At 35.8% G+C, this 22499-nt stretch overlaps 1 pseudogene; it reads left to right on the top strand.

Moving 5' to 3' along the window:
* Positions 1-897: 897 nt before the first annotated feature.
* On the top strand, positions 898-21924 carry LOC107874162 (annotated as a pseudogene).
* The last annotated feature ends 575 nt before the right edge of the window (positions 21925-22499 follow it).

Raw genomic sequence — 22499 nt, 5'->3', positions numbered from 1 at the left:
TTTTATTTTTTTCAAAAATTTAGTGTTTTTTGTTCTTTGATAAAGTGTAAAAGAGCTATCTTGATGAGTAGTTTGTATGATATTGAGGATTGAAGATCATAAGAAGGAAGTTTTGTGGTTAATTACTTGGCCAATTATGTAAAGTTACTTAGTATTTGTGTTGGTAGGAGGTTGAAACTACCTCATGGGATAGTCGAGCAAGCAACAAGTGTAAAGAAGCTAGATTGATAAGTAATCTGTGTGCAAGAATGCAAGAACTTATGCGCCAATTTGGTACTATATAATGTAATGTAATCTCACTGTTTTCCTAGTATCTTTAAAGCATTTTTCTATCTAAAGTTAGTGTGGTAAGATGGAAGTAACTTTTGTTAACCTTCCAACTCTAACGGTTGTTAAATGAAATGATTTTATATCCCTAAGTAAAACTGCAAGAGAACACGCGAAAAGGTTTGAGAAAATAGCAGCATGTGCTAAACTTGTAGGATGGAGTATTTTCTGATTAACATTGAAGTCCAAATAAGGTTGCATTGTAGCCTGTTAACCTAAATCACAGAAGTTACGAAATGGAAAGTGTTCAAGAGATATTGATACGTTTGATCTAGTACTTTTTTGTCATTATGATTTCATATTTTCTGTAAGAGTATACCCAGTTTTGAAATACCTCACATCATTTACACATTTTTTAATACCGATGATGTTGTACTCTTTTTACATTTTTGTCAGAGTTACAAATCATTGTACTTGTCCTTCTATTTAGTATGCATTCTCTCCTATCTCTCCTTAGTGAGAAAGTTCGATGATTTACCAATTGGAAAACATCTATTGGCTGGTCTTAAGGTTTATCCTTCTCTATCTATGTAACTTCCTTTAGTTTGTTTCTTCTTACCACATGAAACAATGGTAAAAGAAAGAAGGGTAAGGTGTGTGAGAAAATTATGGTGATACACCTTGTTTAAGAGCTACTGTAGTTATTATTTTCTATAGTTAATTTTTTTTCTACACATTGCTTAGTCTATTTATCAGAACACTCAGCATGAACGGGCAGAACCTTTTGTGGAACCCGTGGATGTCAAGGATTTTAGATTTGAGGATTACTATGAGGTGAAGGGTTTTAATTTTCTCATCGATGTGCTAATTATATCTATGATGTTCTTAGGAATCCTATGGTCCTTCTATTTCTGCTAATAATCGTAGGATTTTTTAGGTTATTGAGAAGCCTATAGACTTTAGTACTATCAAAAACAAGAAAGAAGCAAAGGATGGTTCTGACTATAAGCATGCCCGAGTGATATGTGCAGATGTTAGGCTAATATTTATGAATTAAATGAAATATAATGAGGAAATGGATGATGTTCATGTAATGGCCAAAACCTTTTTGGGAAAATTTGAAGAGAAATGGTTGCAGCTTTTGACCAAAGTTGATAAAGAGGTACAACTCATCTATAGTCTTTTTCTTCAGTATCTCATGTAATTTATAAAATAATTAAATCATTTTCTTCTAGGCTATTTAATATGCTCATATGTGATTAGGGTACTAAATTTTGGATTTATAAGCAAATGATTGGGACATTAATGTATAGTACTACTGCTTGTAGGAAAAACGGTAGAACAAAGAGGAAGTAGAAGCCCAACAGGATTTGCAGCTCGCTGAAGAGGCTACTCATGCCAAAATGGCTAAATATTTCATTATTGAGATAGTCAAGGCTCAGATTCTTTAACACAAGCATAAAAGTTTAGTCACATTTTCCTGACTATTTATGGATTTTCGTCATCATACATATTAAATTTAACCCTCTCTGGATAATAGCTTATACAAAATATTTGCATTATAACTTGATGAGGTAAACATGTAACTAGAAGAACTCAGGGAAATGGTGCTTCATTAATGCAAGTTGGAGCCTTACCAAATAACTCTTATCGATTATCAGTTGTTTATTTATTAATTTTGAAGTAGCTGATGGATTTATAAATATACCTTGTACTTTGTCCATCCTCTCATTTAGTGGTGATACCAGATTATTTTTAGATAGACTCGAAACATTACATAAAATATACCATATATGATATGCAGTTAAGAGAAAACATTTAAAACAGTATAAGAAATATCGACCATATTATCTTTTTTCCAATTCTAGATAAATAAATAAGCATTGGCTAGTAAATGAAAGTAAAGAGTGATTGGTACTGCTCATGACATGGGTTTGACAATGAAGCTTTTTTTTTGCCTCTTGGTTTAGGTCTGTTTACTTATGTAAAGGGTAAAATTAGTAATTTGGACATTCCTGGGGTGATCTGGTACCAATTCTGTAGTAATTCTCCTCGGAATGACCTTTTCTCCATGGTCCTTTACAAGATCTAAAAGCAATATAGAGGTACCTCGGGCTATTTGGTGGATAGTCTAGCTTGAAAGAAATAGCAGATTTTTTTCATACAATAGGGGTAACATTCTTATCCTTAAACTTGGATGTAACTTTTTGATGCAAACCGATCATTGTATGAGATGCAGATGCTATACTAGACATAATTGAGAATTTGCAGTTATTGTAGTTACAACTGATGCACTGGATTAATTCAATTTTTAAAATGATTAAAGAAAGATCTAAATGTTATTTGTAGAAGTTAGATTGTCAGTGAATTTAGAATCAAAAGCGGAACACTAAATTGCGGATAGTAAATGCTCCAATTACAATTTGGGCCAATTAGTCAAGGAGAATGCAAGAACTTATGCACCAATTTGGCACTATATTATGTCAGGTAATCTCATTGTTTTCTCTGTATTTTAACACCTATACGTCTATCTAAAGTTAGTATGCTATGATGGTAGTAAATTTTGTTAACCTTCAAACTCTAACGATTGTTAACTGAAATCATTTTGCATCCCCAAGTAAAACTACAAGAGAACACGAGAAAAGGTTTGAGAATAACTCGTTTTTAAGTAGTATGTAGTCATTGTCTTCTCTAGAATATAATAGAGGAACCAAAATGTGTAATCACGATGACGATGGTTACAAATATTTCAATATTTTAGAAGATGCATCATGGTTAGCTACTAAAATAGTCAAGGTAGAGATCGAGAGAGAAATTTCATCTTTGCACTCAACAAACAAGCACAAAGCACATTTGCAGCGTCTGACGTCTAAACCTTTGATGGTAAGGATTGTATTTTCTCTGATGAAGATGCTTGCAAACTTGTAACTAATATCGGGAAAGCTCTTTCTTATTTGAATCTTAAGATATGAAATTTTGATCTGTGCGAACCTTCATCACTTGATCTCCACATATAGTGGCTCTAGAATTTCTTAGCACTTTTGTATTGTTCTTTACAGTCCACCCTTTTATAAACATATGAGGCTATTAGTTATATATTATCTGATGTAGGAAGAAGGAATTTTTAGAAAACCCTCTAGTATTGAAAAAAGAGATTGGAGCATGCTATGATGGATGCTGAGAGCTCAAAACAGAGGGCCTTTGAACAATTCATAAAATGATAGAGACAGGAAAAAGATGCTATGGTGTCTATCCGCATGTTGAATCTTCCTTTCCTCTTTTAAGTTTATTTATCTCTGAGTCTCTCTGCTAACCTTTTATTTAATGCAGCTGTGTATTCCAGAAATAATATAGAAATATAGGAATCAATGTCGAAGATAGCTAAAACTACTATGTAGTTTCTGTGACTTGATTGAGTATTGGTTCCAATAATTAATTTTTCTAAGGTAGTAGTTTCTAGTTTTGCAGATTCACAATGACTGTACTTGTCTTTTGATGATAATAACATATCTTAGTTTGGATTTCTTGTTTCACATACTTGTACGTATGTATATATGTATATAGCAGTTGATTCAATCTGTGATTCACCAGCTAGTTAGCTATAGTGATAAGACCTGGAAACTCCCCAAAGAGTTTAGATCATATGCCTTTCTCCCAACTAATACTTTGTGATAGAATTTCATATGTTTTATTACATGTTTGTCACTGATATTAGATTATTCCATGCTTAAGTGTCATATAAATTATCCTAGGAAAAGAATGATTAAACGAAAGAATAGGAGGAGATTTTGTCATAGAAAAAACAAATGATAGAAGCATTGAGGATTCAATATGACCTGTGCCTAAAAGAATGTTAGAAGATCCAAGAGAAGAAGTTTGTACTAGCAAGTCAAATTAATGAATCATCCTATACAGGGAAGGAGTTTGAAGAAAATATAATTCAAGTAGTAGAGCTCCTAATATTCTTTTAGGAAGTAGAGGGATGAGATGTAGGTAGAGCATGACAATGCAATCAAAGAAGTTAATAGATTTAGAAAACTAGAACAAGATGATGCCGATGAGTACTCTATTAAAAATTTCTTTTCAAATTCTTTCTCTGACATTGTAGAGGTTACACAAAATTTTAATCCATCCCCAAAGATCAGAGAAGGAAAACTCAAAAGGTTTTACAAAGGGATTATCCACCATGTAAAAGTGGGTATAAAGATGTTGCCAGCCTTTGCTTCTTTAAGTGATTCATATTTCCAAAAAAGGTGAATCACTTAGAACCTTGAGATTCAAATTTGAGGCATATAGGCAATTGGGTTTTTGGTTTTACAAAAGTTTTTGGTGATCCCTACTGTACGTTTTAGGCCAGTATTAGCTACCTACCTATATATTATACATTTCATCCCTAGCATTTAAAGTGTAGTTTCAATGAGATTGAAATTGCACAATTTCTCCAAACTTGTGAATTTTTAATAGTTTTTTTCATGTATTCTACACCCCGCCCCCTCTTTTTAGTTGTATGAAAATAAAATCCTTACATTTATTATACATATCCCTATTTCTTAGATACAGATGCTTTCAAAGCTTTGATAGAATCTGAACTTTGCTTGAGGAATAAAGCTACAGTTATAATATTTTTTCTTTACTCCTAAAACAAGGTAAAGTTTTTAGGCTTTCTGATGTAAACTGTGTCTAATGTTTTCCCATTCTTAATCGCTGTACATGGGTTCATTTTTGTTATAAATCCTCCATCTTTACACTTGATAAATAAATTGTTTCTTACTTTAACAATGCCCAGATCATTACAGGCATAAAGACTGAGTAGGGTGAAGCATCCAAACCTTGTTACACTAATGGGGATTTTCTCAGAGTCTAGGTCCCTTTCTTATGAATTCCTCAAAAATGGAAACCTTTAAGATCACCTTTCTTACCATGAATAATCCCTCCCTCTTTATTGGAAACATCGGATAAGAATTGTTGTGAAGATATGCTCTACTATTATCTTTGTTCATTCCAATGATCTTTGCATTGTCCATGGGAACTTGAAACCAACCAATATTCTCCGTGATGCTAAATTTGTCAGAAGAAAAAATGATTTTGGAGTTTATATCTTGATTTCCCAAAATGATAATTGAAATTATGATGACCCAGAGCCTTACATTGAAGTGGACCTAGAGTGTATTGACAAGGGACCGCTTACTGTAGAATCTGAAAGGAGATATAGAAATTGTCCCTGTGAGATGCTCAATCTTATGATCAATGTTTGTCTTATGTGACAACATGTGGACTAGCTGTGAGATCCTCAGTCTTATTGTTGATGGATCATTAAATAAAAAGACATAATAATCACTTTCATCTATTTGTTGAGTGAATTTAGGTTGCACTAAGCGACTAGGATCAGAATGTATTACTTCTTTTCAAGCGATATAAATGATGAATACTTCTACATAAAATAATAAAGAGGCCCATATAACCCTTCTAGTATAGGATACTATCATGAATCATTTTTTTAACTTTACCTTTATCAGAAAAAGGAATAAAAAATCAAGATGTACAGATGGTAGATGATACTTTGTATCTGGTGTACTATCTGTATCCTCTATGATTGATGCAAAGACTGAACTGAATTTATGAATGTATATTATGACATAAGGATAGTCAGATAGATGAGATAGAAAATGAGAGAACTAATCTAAAGAACCATTAACTCAACTAAAATATGAATTCATAGAGATGAGATAGGGATACTTTGCTCGCAAATTGGCTTCTGCTTCCCTAGATGCTCTCTTAATGGACTGATTTCTCCATAGAACAATTATCAAGGAAAATTTTTTATTCCTTAACATACTAATTTGATAGTCAAGGGTTTCAACTGGTACTTATTTATAAGAAATCCTATCTTCTATTTCCATAATTTCTCAAGGGATGATAAAAACTGGATTACCAATGCACTTTTTTAATAGAGAGACATGAAACGCTGGTCTATTGATGCTAACTCTACAGGCAATTCTAAATCATAGAATATCTTCCCAAAGTGGCTCAAAATCCTATAGGGGACAACATAGCAGTGACTGATCTTTCTATTCTTACCAAATCTCTTCACCCCTTTTATGGGTGAAATTTTTAGATACACAAAATCACCAACATCAAATTAAAGCCCGCTTATCCTTATATCAACATATGATTTCTTATGGCTTTGGGTTGTCTTCATCAATTCACAAATCAAATATTCTTTTTCCATCACCTCATAGACTGACTCTAGGACCAACCAATAGGATATCTATACCTTCTATCATAGAGATCCTCAATTGAAGACATTTGGATACTAGAGTGGTAGTTGCTATTATCAACAAACTCAATAAAAGGTAACTAATCATCTGAACTACTCTTAAAATCGATAACATAAAATCTCAACATGTTCTCTATGGTTTGAATGGTCCTCTCAGCCTTACTATAGGTCTACAGATGAAAGGTTGTACTGAGATGAACTTGGATACTAAAACTCTTCTAAAAGCCTTGGAAAAATGAGAGGTAAACTGATTTTCTCTATTTGAAATGAGGGTCAATGGGACACCATGCAACCTTACCAACTCCATATGAAAGAGTATAGAATAATCCTTGATAGAATATAAAGTATGAACTAGAAAAAAGAGGGTTGAGTTGGTCATTCTATCCACAGTGACCCAAATAGAATCATGATGATGATGCATATGGGCTAACCATGTAAAAAAATCCATATTCATTTACTTCCCACTTCCATATGAGGATGATGAACTCCTGAAGTGTATCACTAAGTCTTTGATGCTCAACCATAACCTGCTGAAAATTTTGACACTTAACCACTAATTGTGCAATATCCTTCTTAATACCATTCCACAAAAAAATAACCCACTAATCATGGTACATCTTAGTGGTTCTTGGGTGAATAGAACACCATGAACTATGCATTTCCATAACATTCAATACTTCAAATCATCCATAATCAAAACACGTAACCTACCCTAACAACAAAGCACACCATCTCTCTCTTATTAGAAAACCACTACTTTCGGATTTCGAACTTCCTTGATGTGTGGTGATTTTTCAACTCAATCTCACTCAACATTTATGTACATTAACTTGTTTAAAATAAATTAAAGTGACATATTAGTAATCAAATGCACTAATATCCTCTATTTACAGGTACAGAGTTGAAAAGAAAGGAACATGTGGATTGGAGCTTAAAATGATCAAAAGAGCAAAGTAAAAGTGAATTTGAAGACCAGCAACAGAACAACCCCAGATACAACAGTCGTGGTCCCCTGAACCATGGTCGCATAAGTCTATCGCGGTCACAGCAGCCGCGGTCTCAACCAATTGGTGTGATTACGATTCCACGAAAGTATTCAGTCCAAGGGCAAAACTATAATTGCATGTGTTGATCCCAATTTGACAAAAAATCTCAAGCCCTAGCTCATGGAGGATATTGCATCTTCCCTAATTTTTACGTTTTAGCTCTAGACTTCATAGCCTTTATTTTTAGAGAAGAATATATTGTATAAATTTTAGGTGAAAAATATATTGGAGACTTTCTAAGTGGAAGATTTAGTCACGTCCATTGTTGTAGTGTGGGAGACCCAAGTTTGAAGTAACATTTGCTTAGATCCACAATAAGTTACTTCAATGGAGATCATGGGGATATTTATCATTATTTATCTTATGTGTAGCTAAATCTCCCTCTTGGGGTAATGTGTGAATAAGGATATAAGTGTGCATAGTTTGTTATTATTAACATCTATTTGGTAGATCATATTTATGATTTTTATCATTTCTATGCTATTCTAGTTGGTATTTGATGGGTTAAAGCCCCAAATACCCATATGGGTTTGATAAGTGAAAGCTCCAAGATCTAGAAAATTCAAGGCCATCTTCCAAAGAAAGGTTTTTGGTGAACTTTAGGAATCCATATTATCCTTAAAAGAGGGATGTGGAGACCAAAGCAATGATAGATAATTAAATGTATAGTTTGCTAAATTTTCACTATCCTTAACATAAGGGTAAATGTAAGGTTGACTGTGCCATGGGTATTATCCTAAAAATAGGGATGGCTAGATTGAGGTTGTGGTTACCAATTATTGAGCACACCTATTAGGTATTCGAAAGAATCAATAGTTGAAAGTTTGGTGTTTCGTTGAAAAACTAGCATCAAAATCTATAACCAAGCCTACTTATATTTTATTTACTAAATTAATGTTGATGATTACAACTCACATGTCACTCATATAGTAGTTCATAATCCCAAGATACATGTTTAAATTTTATAACTCTAATTATTCATAACTCCGAATTTATACTAGAAAAATCCAAAAAGAAATATTAGTGTAGGATCTTATTTCCCCTATTTTATCTTTTTGTACCATTTGTTTGAATTTATCTTTTATCTAATATTTTGAATTAACTTGATCACACTCATATTTTTCCTCGTGGATTCGACCCCGACACCAAAGTTGGGTAAATATATTGACGACTACCGCCTTGCATTTAGATTAATGAGTAAATCGAGCGTTATAAAAAATGGCACCATTGTCGGGAAACAATTTGGTGTATTAAGTTGATTTGAAATTTTAGTTACTTGCTTAAATTCAAGCTTGTAAATATTTATTTGTTATTTTCTTCGTTGTAGGTAGATTTTCTTTTATTTCTACCTTTTCCTATGGCATCTTCCAAAAAATATGAATTTTGTGGGTGGGATGCCTATATTGACGACCTATGTCTATATTGTGATGGACCACACTTTATGAGAGTTTGTACTTATGGTCCTCGAAAAGATACCGGATCATTATCTCAATGCTATAGGAGTATGGTCGTACCTCATGTAAAAGTCAAGTTGGACATGGGGATGATTGCCCAAATGCCCCCTCCCATTTTATGCTAACCAAATTTCTTATTCTTTTTATGAGATTGATAGGTATTATGATAAAAACAAGGAAGTGCTACACACTAAACCATTATTTTTGGAGTAATTCTTCAAATGATTTTGGATTGGGTGACAATAATCAGGGAGAATACAAAAGAACAACATAAATATTACAGGGATTTCAATTGGGAAATAGTCAAAGTAAGGGAATTGGGCAAGAACATCATTTTAGCAAATATCACAACCTGGCCCTTTTCTAAAGAGGAGGCTCATAAAGAATAAAAAACAAACTATAATGATGATCTTGGTAGCAAAAACTTCTTGATGGATTCGAAATCCTCTAACTCATATGAGAATGAAGAGGCCAAAATAAAAGAAATGGTACTAGAGTCAAAAGAAGAATTTGTTACGCCCCGCATTTTGGGCTACAATATAGACCATGATTCTGATGTGTCGATAAATCCCGAAGCCATAAAATCCTATGCCAATACGGCATGTTAATTATTTATGTAGCATGTGAATCCAGTCAAGCTTGAATTTAGACAATAGAGGTCCTTCAACTCAAGGACGAGTTGAAATTATTTCGATTGACTAAGTTTTAGTGGATGTTGTAAAGTGTGTTAGCTTCCATTGACCATAATCCTCTATATATGTCGAATTAGGGAGCCTACTATGTGTCAAATGATAGGTCTTTGAGTTAGCTATCCAATGATACTAATTTTCCTAGAATCCGACACCCGAGCAAGAAGTTATGGCCTTTTAAGGTGATATGAATCGCCTAACCAATCGCCCATGGCCACTGGAAAGCATAGGCGATAGCCTAGGCGGCGCCTATGTAAACAGAGGCGATAGCCTAGGCAGCACCTATGTAAACATAGGTGATGGAATGGGCGGCGCCTATGTAAAGAATTCAAGTGACTTAAACACTCTGTTTTTGGGGCAAAATGGTCCTTTTCACCCTTACTTAGCCCTAAAATATGAAATTCAATTCCAAGGACCCCAAAATACACTTTCATTCATCAAAAGAGCTCAAGGATTCTCCTTAGGGTTTCAAAATAAAAACCCAAGCAACTCGAGAATCAACCGGGGGTTTTAGAAACTAATTGCATATTTGGAATCCTCTCAATGTAGGCTTCGAGAAGTATCTAATATTCATGGTAATCGAGGTACGTGGGGTTATCTCAAAAATCTTATGGGCTTTAAAAAATCATGTTTTCAAAATAGGGGTTTTTGAAATTACGAATATGATTATCTTTTAAACATTTTATGATATTGATTTGGTATTTAGGCCTTATTGCAATGTGATTTGATATATTATTTATGGATATTCATGTGTTTCATAATGATAATAAATTGAGAGCATGATTTACATGGAACCCCTCTCTTCATATGATATTATTTTAGGTTTTCACATGATATGAATCATTTGAAATCATCTTGAAATGCATGTCATGAAATATCTTTAAAATGTCATGATTTGGATATGGTTTTTGACTTTCAAAGAGAGGGTTGTTTTGTTCTTGTTGAAATATATTGTATATTATGATTGAATGAAGAGAATGATATGATACTGATGACTTACAAGTCAGGTATGACGATACCCTACAGAGTATGACATGTGATTGATTTGAACAAACTTTGAATGCATTGATTTTACATGAGATAGGTGGATGCCCGAAGAAGGCATTTGAGTGTAAGGGCTCATCGCTGGAAACTGTGTTTGCCGACATGGAAATTTGGTACCAGGCTAAGTGATCTTGTGTACTTGACTTTATGTCATTCCCAAATTGGGACTATAGGTAGAAGCCCGGGCTAAGTGATCTTGGGCACTACTATTGGGTCGAGACACCATGCTTCGTGGTCTTGTATGTCTCTCCCTCACTTATACTCTAATATTGGTGGCAACTGAGGTTTGACAGTTGGTGTAAATTATGTAGGGTATTTCACCCAGCTCAGTTGCATTTCATTGTTATTGAGAAGCTATTGCATTATGCCCATGTGTTTTCAAATAATTTGATATGAAATTGCTTTATAATGGCTCTCAACTATATTTCGTAAAAATATTATGTTTTGTTTTGATATCTCTACGTGCCTGTACTTTTGTGCTAACCCCCTCCCCTCTCCAACCTCTTAGGTTCAGAGGCCCAGTCTAGGGGTCAAGAGAATCAGTAGATCATTCAGATAGAGTTCCAGAGACAAGCGGTGAGCCTTCTATGTTTTGGAAGGTCTTATGTCCTGCAGTCCTTTTATCTTATATTTAGTTTTGGTTTCTACTGGGGGCCTTGTCCCAGTTTATATATAGTTACTTGACTCAGTCATTTTTTAGAGGTTGATTGATGTTGGGGAAAACTTTATTTCCCCGATATTGTTTCTTTTCATATTTATAACCATGTGTCCGCATTATTGTGTTTCTTCCTTATTACATTAATCATATGAATTAGGTGCATGATTACCAGATAGATAGGGGTGTTTCGAGCCTCCATGGTTCGAAATGCTCATCACGGCTAGGCCCTAGTTTGGGTCATGAAAAACTTGGTATCAAAGCACAGTTCATGGTCCTAGGGTGTTTGCAAAATCGCGTTCTGTAGAGTCCTATTTATGGGTGTGTAGCGCGCCACACTTATAAGCAGGAGGCTGCTAGGCGTTTAGGAAATGTTTCCCTTCTTTGTGATTTAGTTCATGCTTCAGACTCTGAACTATCCCCTAATCAATGATCACTTGTGTTTTAGAAATACAGTTATGCCTCCATGTCATATCATCGATCAGAATGCTCAGGCAGATGAAGTCCATCCCACCCATGAGATGTGGACCCATAACAGGGCTCACACTTCAAAATTTTTCCCTACTTTGGGAGTCCCTCCAGTCCCGACCAGTCCATCTTGGGCTCTGCAAACTAATATCAACTGTCCCCCATCTGCTCTGGGATATATTTCAAACGTAGAATTAAGACGGTCTATTCATATGCTGACACAGTTGGTAGCTAACCAAGCTCAACGGTCGAAAGATTTTAGGTCTGCATCTGTTACATCTGAGGCTACTAGATTTTGACATTTCATGAAGATGAACCAACCTAAGTTCACTGGAACCAAGGTGGAGGAAGATCCACAGAAGTTCATGGATGAGATGGAAAACATCTTTAAGGTGATGCATGTGGATGAGGTTGAAGGGGTGGAACTAGTAACCTATTAGCTCAAGGACGTTGTGAATCAGTGGTATGCCGACTGGGAAGATGCAAAAGGTGAGAGTGTTGAGCCCATAGTTTGGGGTGAATTTGTGGAACCTTTCCTTGATCGATTCTTTTCTTTGGAGTTGAGGGAGACCAAAGAGAAAGAGTTTATGAATCTGAAGTAGGGCAGTATGAGTGTCCAGGAGTACACTTTGAAGTTTAATAAACTAGCCCACTATGCACCAGAGTTGACTAGTAATATAAGAGCCCGGATAAGGAAATTTGCATCTGGCCTTGTTGATAACCTGGTATTTGAGTTCCAGGGGTCTATGTTGAATAAGGAGTTAGACTTTGCTTGACTGACCATTCATATGTAGCAGGTGAAAGTGAAGAAGAAAAAGATTGCTGAATCTAGAGAGAAAGATAGACAGGCTAAGAGAGCTAGATTTGCGGACCAGTACTAGAGTCATCTGCAGAGTTGTAGCTGGGGTAATAAGTGGTTGAAGAAAAAGAAGTTTTGGAATAATGCACAGTTAGCGTCCAGCGCCCCAGCACCTAGACCACCGATAGATAGACAAACTTAGAGTTTTCAGACTCCTCAGGGATCCAAAGCTCTAGATATAAAATCTCAGGACAGTGTGACCCAGCAGCATAGTACTTATTCGTGGTGAGAGGTTTGCAGAAGGAATCATCTAGGGAAGTGCTGGTTTGAGGGGAGAAACTGCTATACTTGTGGCAAAGTAGGTCACCTTCAAAGAGATTTTCCTTCTGTTGGAGGAAATACGGGGGGGGAGGGAGGGGGCTAAGTCCTAAGCCGCCTCCATATCTCCTCTTCCTAAGGGTGCCCCTTCAGCTGTTGGGAGCAATCGCAACCAATTATATTCTTTGATAAACCGCCAGGAGGCGAAAGCTTCACCAGATGTTATCATCGGTATGTTATGAATCTTTTCTCATGATGTTTATGTATTGATTGATCCCGGGTCTACTTTATCTTATGTGACCCCTTATGTGGCTGTTGGTTTCGAGTTTGAGCCCAAAGTTATTGTAGAACCATTCTCTATTTCTACTCTTGTAAGTGATTCTGTTGTTGCTAGAAGGGTGTATAGAAATTGTGTCGTGTCTATTCATAGTAGGTAAACTGTGGCAGACCTTATAGAACTTGATATGATAGATTTTGATGCCATCCTTGGGACGGACTGGATCCATTCGTGTTATGCCACCCTTGATTGCAGAACCCGAAAGGTCACTTTTTCTTTTCTGAATGAGACACCAATTGTATGGGCAGGGAGTTTTGTGGAACCTGGAGGTCACTTTATCTCTTATCTTAGAGCCCGAAAGCTTATCTCCAAAGGTTTTATGTACCATCTAATCTGAGTAAAAGATTCAAAAGTTGAAAATCTTCCTCTGCACTCAGTCCCTATAGTGAATGAATTCCCAGAAGTCTTTCTCAAAGATCTCTTAGTGATACCCCCTAATAGGGAGATAGATTTTGGCATTGATGTGTTTCCAGACACTCGTCCTATTTCTATTCCGCCATATAGGATGGCTCCCACGGAACTAAAGGAGTTAAAAGGAACAGCTTGCAGACCTCCTAGACAAAGGTTTTATTCATCCTAGTGTTTCCCCATGGGGTGCACCCGTGCTCTTCGTGCAAAAGAAGGATGGGTCCCTTCGTATGTGCATAGACAACCGCCAGTTGAATAAGGTCACGATTAAAAATAAATATCCTCTTCCTAAGATTGATGACCTTTTTTACCAGCTTTAGGGTGCCAAGTCTTTTTCAAAAATAGACCTCCATTCGGGTTATCATCAATTGAAATTTAGGGATCAGACATACCCAAGACAGCCTTCCGAACCCGATATGATCACTACGAATTTTTAGTCATGTCCTTCGGGTTGACTAACACCCCTGCAGCCTTTATAGATCTTATGAATAGAGTGTTCCATTATTTTTTTGACTTATTCATCATTGTATTTATTGATGATATTCTGATCTATTGTAAGAGTAAAGAGGATCACGCCAATCACCTCCGAATTATTCTTCAGACCCTAAAGAATCATCAGCTGTATGCCAAATTTTCTAAGTATGAATTCTGGTTAGATGCTATTGCCTTCTTGGGGCATATGGTGTCCAGTGATGGGATAAGAGTGGATCCCCAGAAAGTTGAAGCAGTGAGAAAATGGCCCAGACCCAAGACTCCAATCGATATTCGGAGCTTCTTGGGTTTGGCGTGGTATTACAGAAGGTTCGTAGAGAGTTTTTCTTCCATAGTTGTTCCACTTACTAAAATGACTCAGAAAAAGATGAATTTTATGTGGTCTGACTTGTGTGAAAATAGTTTTGAGAAGTTGAAGGACAAGATGACTACTGCTCTAGATTTGACCCTTCCCGAGGGTGTAGATAATTTTGTGGTTTATTGTGATGCATCCGTGTGGGACTTGGTTTTGTATTAATGCATCATGGTAAGGTGATAGCTTATGCATCTAAGCAGTTAAAGGTTCATGAGCTCAATTACCTCACTCATGACTTGGAGTTAGAAGCCGTGGTGTTTGCACTTAGAATCTGGAGGCACTATCTCTATGGAGTGCATGTTGATATTTATACTGACCATAAGAGTTTACAGTATGTTTTCTCACAGAAAGAATTGAACCTCAGGCAAAGGCATTGGATGGAGCTTTTTAAAGACTATGATATGAGTCTGCATTACCATCCGAGAAAGGCAAATATTGTAGTCGACGCCCTCAGCAGGTTGTCTATGGGCAGCCTTTCTCATGTAGAAGAAAGAAAGAAAAAGATGGTGAAGGATATTCACCGCCTTGCAAATCTGAGAGTGCGACTCTTAGATTTCAAGGATGGAGGGGTGATTGTTCATGAGCTAGCTAAGTCATCCCTTTGTGCTGAAGTAAAGGAGAAGCAGGTTAGAGATCCCATCTTGATGCAAATCAAGAAAGATGTGGGTCAACAAAAAGTTATGTCTTTTGAAATTGGTGGTGATGGTATTTTAAGATTTCAGGGTAGGTTGTGTGTTTCGAATGTTGATGGACTGCGGGAAAGAATCCTTGATGAGGCACACACTTCGAGGTATGTCGTTCACTCAAGATCTACTAAGATGTACCATGATCTAAAAACCTTGTACTGGTGGAATAACATGAAACATTATGTAGCTGATTTTGTGTCCAAGTGTTTGAACTGTCAACAAGTGAAGGTAGAACACATGAGGCTAGGTGGTACTTCCCAAGAGATAGCCTTGCCTTTATGGAAGTGGGAGACGATAAACATGGAGTTCATTACAGGACTTTTGAGATCCCGAAACCAGTATGATTCTCTATGGGTGATTGTAGATCGGTTGACAAAGTCAGCCCACTTTCAGAAGGGTTTAGATACACAAGTGAATTTGAGCATAGCTTTCCACCCTCAGACTGATGGGTAAGCAGAGCGTACCATTCAGAACCTCGAGGATATGTTGAGGGCATACATCATTGATTTCAAAGGTAGTTGGGTAGATCACCTGCCACTAGTTGAATTCGCTTACAATTATAGTTACCATGCCAGCATCAAGATATCTCCTTTTAAGGCTTTGTATGGGAAGAGATGTAGGTCTCCAATAGGATGGTATGAAGTGGGTGAGACTCAATTGTATGGGTCTAATCTTGTTCATCAAGAGATGGAGAAAGCAAAGATCATTACAGAATGACTCAAGACTGCTCAGAGTCGTCAGAAGTCCTATGCCGATGTTCGGAGAAGAGAACTAGAGTTTGAAGTTAGTGATTTGGTGTTTCTCAAGGTTTCTCCTATGAAAGGATTTATGCGGTTTGGAAAAAGGTGAAAATTGAGCCCTCGCTATATAGGGCCATATCAGATTCTGAAAAAGATTGGTACAGTTGCTTATGAGCTAGAATTGCTTGTAAGTTTGGGTTTCGTTCATCCAGTATTCCATGTATCTATGTTGAAAAAATGCATTGGAGATCATTTTCTGGTATTTCCAGTAGAGGGTATCAAAGTGACAGACTCCTTATCTTACAAAGAAGAGCCCGTTGAAATTTTAGATCGCCAAGTTCGAAAGCTGAGAAGCAAAGAGATAGCCTTAGTAAAGGTACTGTAGAGGAATCAGAAAGTCAAAGAAGCAACTTGGGAGTCAGAAGATGACATGAGAATTAGATATCCCAAATTATTTGATTCGATTGAGGATGAGACAGAAGGTACTATTCCTATCTTATCTTTCCTAGTCCTTTATCATGCTTGAAATCATGTTTATCTTTGTCATGCATCATCATTCGGGGATGAATGATCCTAATGGTGGACAATGTAATGCCCCACATTTTGGGCTACAATATAGACCATGATTCCAATGTGTGGATAAATCTCGAAGCCATAAAATCTTATGACAATAAGGCATGTTAACTCTTTGTGTAGCATATTAATCCATTCAAGCTTGAATTTAGACCATAGAGGTCCTTCAACTCAAGGATGAGTTGAAACTATTTCGATTGACTAAGTTTTAGTGGATATTGTAAAGTGTGTCAGTTTCCATCGACCATAATTCTCTGTATATGTCAAATTAGAGAGCCTACTATGTGTCAAATAATAGGTCTCTTAGTTATCTTACCAACGATACCAATTTTACTAAAATCCGACATCCAAGCAAGAAGTTATGGCCTTTCAAAGTTATATGCGTTGCCTAACCAATCACCAATGGCCATTGGAAAGCATAGGCAATAGCCTAGGCGGCACCTATGCAAACATAGCCGATAGCCTAGGCGGCGCCTATACAAACATAAGCGATATCCTAGGCGGCGCCTATGTAAACATAGACAATGGAATGGGCAGCTCCTATGTAAAGAATTCAAGTGACTTAAACACTCCATTTTTGGGGTAAAATGGTCCTTTTCCGCCCTTACTTAGCCTTAAAACATGAAATTCAGTTCCAATGACCCCAAAATACACTCTCATTCATCAAAGGTGCTCAAGGATTCTCCTTAGGGTTTCAAAATAAAAACCCAAGAAACTCGAGATTCAACCGAGGGTTTTAGGAACTAATTGTATATTTGGAATCCTCTCAACGTAGGCTTCGAGAAACATCTAATATTTATGGTAATTGAGGTACGTGGGCTTTAAAAATTCATGTTTTCAAAATAGGGGTTTTTGATATTACGAATATGATTATGTTTTAAATGTTTTATGATATTGATTTGGTCTTTAGGCCTAATTCCAATGTGATTTGATATATTATATATGGATATACATGTGTTTCATAATGATGATAAATTGAGAGCATGATTTACATGGAACCCCTCTCTTAATATGATATTGTTTTAAGTCTTCACATGATATGAATCGTTTGAAATCATCTTGAAATGCATGTCATGAAATATCTTTAAAATGTCATGATTTGGATATGGTTTTTAACTTTCAAAGAGAGGGTTGTTTTGTTCATATTGAAATATGTTGTATATGATGATTGAATGAAGAGAATGATATGATACTGATGACTTGCAAGTCGGGTATGAAGATACCCTACAAAGTATTACATGGGATTGATTTGAACAAAATTTTAATGCATTGATTTTACATGAGATAGGTGGATGCCCAAAGAAGGCATTTGAGTGTAAGGGCTCGTCGCTGGATACCGTGTTTGCCGACACGAAAATTTGGTACCAGGCTAAGTGATCTTGTGTACTTGACTTTATGTCATTCCCAAATTGGGACTATAGGTAGGAGCCCGGGCTAAGTGATCTTGGGCACTACCATTGGGTCGAGACACCATGCTTTATGGTCTTGCGTTTCTCTTCTCACTTACACTCTAATCTTGACGGCAACCGAGGTTTAACAGTTGGTGTAAATTATGTAGGGTATTCGACCTAGCTCAGTTGCATTTCATTGTTGTTAAGAAACTATTGCATTATGCCCATGTATTTTCAAATAATTTGATATGAAATTGCTTTATAATGGATCTTAACTATATTTTGTAAAACACTATGTTTTTTTTTATATCTCTGTGTGTCAGTACTTTTGTTCTGACCCCCTCCCCTCTCCTACTGCTCAGGTTCATAGGCCCATTCTAGGGGTCAAGTCAATCAGTAGATCATTCAGACAAAGCGACAAGTAGTGAGACTTCTATGTTTTGGAAGGTCTTATGTCCTACAGTCCTTTTATCTTATATTTAGTTTTGGGGTCTACTGGAGGCCTTTTCCCAGTTTATATACAGTTACTTGACTCGGTCATTTGTTAGGGATTTTTGCAGATAGTTGTTTAGAGGTTGATTGATGTTGGGGGAAACTTATTTCCCCGATATTGTTTCTTTTCATATTTGTGACCATGTTTCCAAATTATTTTGTTTCTTCTACATTACTTTGATCATATGAACTAAGTGCATGATTACCAAATAGATAGGGGTGTTTTGGGCCTCCATGGTTCGAAATGCTCGTCACGTCTAGGCCCTGGTTTGGGTCATGACAGAATCAATGCATATCTTTTATAATAACTCTAGTTCATTTCGTGGTGAAGATGCTTTGGAGGAAGAAATTCCAATATTAGGGGTTGTACCTCATTCAACCCACTTCTCAAAATTGCGTCTCAAGGATGTGATGAGAATATTTTCACCGATTCAAAAGATGGATAGTGGGGAGACGAAGATGAATCCTACGTGTTGGACTTTGACATTCTAAGAGAGCACAAAGAACCCCATCTATTAAAGGGTAAGAAGTTCAATTTCCGATGTTCAAGGAATGGCATATTGATCTACACCCTTTTACCCACCAAGCAAATCTAGAATATCAATGTAAAGTTGGGTAAAAGTTTCAAGTCTACAAAATGGCAAAATTGAGGCTTTCTCGCCATTGCTTCATATTTTCCAAGTTTAATCTTGGAATATTTAAATCTTTGGTTCCTCTGTCGCTCATTGCATATTGAATGAAAGCTAGAATGAAGATTTAAATTTTCTAACTGGAAACTTAAAGGGAAGGAGTAGAGACACCGTGCTATGATGTTAAACTAAGTGCTCGATTGGAGGCAACCCATCATACCTTGAAAAGTGGAACATATCTTTTTATTTATGCATGCTAGGGTATATTTTGGTTTTAAGTTTTATGCATGCATAATCCCTAAAATGTGGTGCTATGAGGCATTTTGCTCGAAGTTGAGAAATAAACATGTGAAATTGAAAAGTTTGGACTGAGAAGGAAATATAGTGATTCCATTGCTAATTACATATTTTGTTTCAATTTTCATTGTGGTTGGGTTTTATAATTGGTGTACATGCTAATTGGGAAGTCTTGAGTACCCAAGTTTGAGATTTATAAGGTTAAAGCAATTGTGTACTCCATGTGTTTGGTTGAATGCCCCAATTCATGTAGTTTGATTTTTCTCAAATTTAGGGGCTACAATAACACACTATAGGCTCGACTTTATTGATTATAATGCTACATGCCTAGTTGAAATAAGAGATTAGGGTTAAAATTGCATTTTAGATGTCAAAATTTATGCACACCCTTAAAGGCTCCCGAAACCGCCCATAACACTACCACATTAGTTTATCTTATTGGTATAGCATGTTGTTGGTGTGATAACACCAATATTTTCCTAAGTTGACATTGATTACAGGTTCTAAGCTTCACAATAGGAGATTATGACCACATCCGATTCATGGCACCAAAATGCCAAAGACAGTATGACAATGACCTCCTAAGAGGCAAATTATTGTTGGAGAGAGGCGTGAGCATCGATGGGGTCCGAAAATAGTATCCATGATGTTTTTGATAGGTTTTATAGTAAAGTAGCTATCTTGATGAGTAGTTTGTATGATATTGAGGATTGAAGATCATAAGAAAGTAGTTTTGAGGTTTATTACATGCTCAGTTATGTAAAGTTACACGGTATTTGTATTGGTGGAAGGTAGTATCTACCTCATAGGATAGTCTTGCTAGATACAAGTGTAAAGGAACTAGCTTAATGAGTAATCTTTGTGCAAGAATGCAAGATCTTATTCACCAATTTGGTACTATATTACGTCAGGTAATCTCATTGTTTTACCAGTGTCTTTACAATATTTTTTTGTCTAAAGTTAGTATGGTAAGATGGAAGTAAATTTTTTAACCTTCCAACTCTAATGGTTGTTAAATGAAATCAGTTTGTATCCCCAAGTAAAACTACAAGTGAACACGAGAAAATGTTTGAGAAAATAGTGGTTGTGCTGAACTTGCAGGATGAAGTGTTTTCTGATTAATATTGAAGTCCAAATAAGGTTGCATTGTAGCCTCTTAACAAAAATCACAGAATTCATAGAATAGAAAGTGTTGAAGAGATACTGATACGTTTAAGATAGTACTTTTTTGTCATTATGATTTCCTATTTCTGTAAGAGCATACTCAGTTTTGAAATACCTCACATCATTTACTAATTTTTTGGTACCGATGATGTTGTACTGTCTTTTACATTTTCCTCAGAGCTACAAATCATTGTACTTGTACTGTTGTTTATTATTTATTCTCTTCTATCTCACCTTAGTGAGTAAGTTCGATGATTTACCAATTTGAAGACATCTATTGGCTGTCTTAGCATTTATCCTTCTCTATCTATGTAACTTCCTTTAGTTTATTTCTTCTTACCACAAGAAACAATGGTAAAAAAAAAAAGAAGGGTTAGGTAAGTGAGCACATTATTGTGATGCACCTTTTTTAAGAGCAACTGTAGTTATTATTTTCTACAATTAATTTATTTCTACTTATTTCTTAGTCTATTTATCAGAACACTCAGCATAAATGGGTAGAACCTTTTGTGGAACCCATGGATGTCAAGGGTGTTAGATTTGATGATTACTATGAGGTGAAGGGTTTGAATTTTCTCATCGGTGTGCTTATTGTATCTATGATGTTCTTAGGAATCCTATGTTCCTTCTATTTCTGCTAGTAATCGTGGGATTTTTTAGGTTATTGACAAGCCTATGGACTTTAGTACTATAAAAAACAAGATGGAAGCAAAGGATGGTTCTGACTATAAGCATGCCCGAGTGATATGTGCAGATGTTAGGCTAATATTTAAGAATACAATAAAATATAATGAGTAAAGGGATGATGTTCATGTAATGGCGAAAACCTTGTTGGGAAAATTTGAGGAGAAATGGTTTCAGCTTTTGCCCAAAGTTGATAACGATGTTCAACTCATTTATAATCTTTTTCTTCAGTATCTCATGTAATTTATAAAATAATTGAATAATTTTCTTCTGGGCTATTTAATATGCTCATATGCGAGTAGGGTACTAAATTTTGGATTTATAAGCAAATGATTGGGACACTAATGTCTAGTACTACTGTTTGTGGGTAAAATGGCAGAAAGAAGAGGAAGTAGAAGCCCAACAGGATATACAGCTCGCTCAAGAGGCTGGTCATGCCAAAATGGCTAAAGATTTCAGTATTGAGGCAATCAAGGCTCAGATTCTTTTACAAAAGCATAAAAGTTAAGTCATATTTGCCTAACTATTTATGGATTTTCATCGTTATACATATTAAATTTAACCCTCTCTGGATAATAACTTATACCTAATATTTTGCATTTTAGCGTGATGAGGTGGACATGCAACTGGAAGAACTCAGGGAAATTGTGCTTCATTAATGCAAGTTGGATCCTTAACAAATAACTCTTATCAGTTATCAGTTATGAATTTACTAATTTTGAAGTAGCTGATGGCTTTATAAATATACCTTGTACTTTGTCAGTCCTCTCATTTAATAAGGATACTAGATAATTTTTAGACATACTCCAAACATTACCTAAAATATACCATATATTATATGTATTTAAGAGCAAACAATTCAAATATTATAAGAAAGATTAACCATATTACCTTTTTTCCAATTGTAGATAGATAAATAAGCATTGGCTAGTAAATGAAAGTAAATACTGATGGGTCCTGCTCATGACATGGGTTTGAAAATGAATCTTTTATTTTGCCTATTGTTTTAGGTCTGTTTACTTATGTAAAGGGTAAAATTAGTATGTTGGACATTCCTGGGGTGATCTCATGCCAATTCTGTAGTAATAGTCCTTAGAATAATCTTTTATCCATGGTCCTTTTAAAGATATAAAAGCAAAATAGAGGTACCTCAGGCTATTTGGTGGACAGTCTGGCTTGAAAGAAATAGCATATTTTTATTAAACAACAGGGGTAACATTCTTATCCTTACACT

This window comes from Capsicum annuum, chromosome 6 (assembly GCF_002878395.1).
Source record: "Capsicum annuum cultivar UCD-10X-F1 chromosome 6, UCD10Xv1.1, whole genome shotgun sequence".
Classification (NCBI taxonomy): domain Eukaryota; kingdom Viridiplantae; phylum Streptophyta; class Magnoliopsida; order Solanales; family Solanaceae; genus Capsicum; species Capsicum annuum.
The sequence above is the reverse complement of the archived record's forward strand: the minus strand, read 5'-3'. Positions and strand labels throughout refer to the sequence as shown.